Here is a 2681-nt window from a genome sequence, read left to right as displayed (position 1 = left end):
CCGTGCCCCTCACCGCGCGGGTTGGTACCGTGCCCCGGACGCCCTGTTCCCTACTCCAGGGCGCACCCTACCTTGTGTCTCCGGACTCTCCCGCCCAGAGCGCCTCGAGCCTTTGGATACCCGTGTCCCGTCCACCTTCTGTGCACCCGGTGTCCTCACAGCCAGGATGTTCCGCGCCTAGGACACCCCGCGTTCTGATCCCCCATGTCTTGGGGCCCCTATATGCTGTGCACCTAGCACCTCTGACACCCCGACCTCAGACACCACTCCGCTCACCTGTGCCTTCTGGCTGTCGCTGTGTTCGCCCACTGCCTCGTCCCCTGCACTGACCATCCCATCCTCTACACGGACCATCCCGGGTGCTGGGCTCCACCCTCCCCTCCCCATTGCTCCGAATCCTTTGCCTCAGGCGGGACTCCCTGGTTCCCACGGTCCTACCTCAAGCTCTTAATGTTCTGCAGGGGGTGGGGGGTGAGGGTGCCCTGGGGGCTGGGGGGAGGAAGTAGGAGAAACACGTTTCGGACTCAGGAGAACCAGTACGACGCCCAGGCCTCCACCATCCCAGCCTGTTGTGTGTGTGTTGTTTTTCCCCCTCAGAACACACACACACACACACACACACACACACACACACACACACACACGATGTACCACCCAGTCATTTCAGCATCCAGTTCAAGTGTTCATTTCACTCCTTACATTTCTTCCTCACAGAGTGCACCTTACATGGTGCAGTGCTGGGTGTTGATGACCTAGGGCCCCACAAACAAGACCGGGAGCCCTATCAAGGGACTCTCGTTCTAGTGGGTGAGGTACACACAGAGGCATGGATGGAATTCGCTCTGGAAAGTGAGTAGGGTGCTAGGGAATGGGTGGCGGACCTGTCTGAATCTTGCAGGGTAGGCCAGTGTGGTTCTGTGTGTCACTGGCTCTCTTGGAGGCTCCCTGTACCCCCACCTTAGGCAATGCCTGGGCCCCATCCTGTTCTACACCCTCATCCGAATGAAAAGCAAAATAAAGAGGTCTCAGCATTGGGCTGGGAGGATAGGGGGAAAGGATTCATTCCAACTGCTGTCTTTGGGAAGGGGGGAGACCAGTCAGGCAACAAATATTTATTGAGCACCTACTGTGCGCCAAGCACTGTTCCCGGTGTAGGAACACAGTGGTGAATACAGCAGACAAAGATTCTCTGTTCATGGGACTGACATTCTAATCAGGAAGGCAGGTAAGAAATCAGACAAGTGAAAGATACAGAATGTCAGATGATGAGTACCACGGGAGAACATGAAAGAAGGAAGACAGGAGGGCGTGGTGATGGCTGCACTTTAGATAGGGGAGGTCAGGGAAGGCCTCTCTGAGAAGGTAGTACTTGAATAAAGGCCTGAGGTGATGAGAAAGGAGTGTGTGTGTCTGTGGGGGGGAGGGGAGGGGCCTGGAGGACGGGGGTTCCAGGCAGAGGGAACATCCCATGCAAAGGTCCTGAGGCAGAGACGCACTGGGTTTTCAAAGGTGCCCTGAGGGCCTGTGCAGCTGGAGAAGGTGAGCGGAGGGAGGCGATGGGGCAGACTGTGGGGCCTGGTGTGCCACAGGGAGGACTTGGGCTTTTGCTCTGAGTGAGGTGGCGGCCATGGAGGGTTCTCGAGCAGAGGAGTATTATGTCCCAGCTCAGGTGTTCACAGCACCCTCTGGCCACTGTGTGGGAACAGAGTGTGGAGGTCAAGCGCAGGAGCTGGGAGACCAGGGCAGGGGTGACTGCACTGACCCAGGTGGTAGAGCTGGGAGTAGTGGCAACGCAGGCGAGCAGTGGGTGGGTTCTGGGTGGATTCTGAAGGTGGAGCAGATAGATCGGAAGTTGGATATAAGGGAAAGAGGCAAGTCAAAGCTGAGCCCTGAGCACCCGGAAGGATGGAGACCACGGAGTGTGTGTGTGGGGGGTGGGGATGGGGGACGGAAGGGGTTGGAGGTTAATTAGATCCAGGAGTTCCATTGGTTTGGTAGATGTTCAAGTGGAGGTGCCTGTGGTGACTGGGAGAGGCCCAGGTAGCTGAGAAATGGCTCGAGTTAACACTGACAGTCACATTTACTCTTTATGATGACCCTATGAGGTGGGTACTTTCTCCCCAGGTTCCAGGAGAAGAAACTGAGGCTTCATAACTCTCCCAAGTCGTGAAAATACAGTCAGGTTCTGAGCCAAGCCTGTGTGACCCAGAGACTTGGTCAGTTGGAGCCACTGCCGGCTGTGCAGGGAGCAAGAAGCGGGGCCATGGGATTGGCGGTCGTCTGGCTCCCAGCTTCCCTCCTCCTCATCGATTCATCCTCAAACACCTATGGATGCCAGGCTCTAGCCAGGGCTGGCGTTAGAGTGAGGGGAGTGAGGCACTTTCTGGGCTACAAACTTAAGAGGATGCCAAAAAATTTCAGTAATTAAGAGAAATAGTATTGCCATGCAATATTTAAAAAATCCAAAATCGTGCCAAAAAATCCATGGTGACCAAAATAACCAACTTTTAAAATAAACACAGGATCAGTAAGAGTGCCGTGCGCAACCATGCTGGGAAGGAAAAGCCAGGAATACTGATGCTGTCTTTTTTATTGAAGATTTCAACATTTTGTTCATTGTGGATTTTTTTTGCATGGATTTTTATTTTTAAAAAGATTGCATTAAAGCATGATTTATCTTA

Source organism: Myotis brandtii, unplaced genomic scaffold (genome assembly GCF_000412655.1).
Source record: "Myotis brandtii unplaced genomic scaffold, ASM41265v1 scaffold1092, whole genome shotgun sequence".
Lineage (NCBI taxonomy): Eukaryota > Metazoa > Chordata > Mammalia > Chiroptera > Vespertilionidae > Myotis > Myotis brandtii.
The sequence above is the reverse complement of the archived record's forward strand: the minus strand, read 5'-3'. Positions refer to the sequence as shown.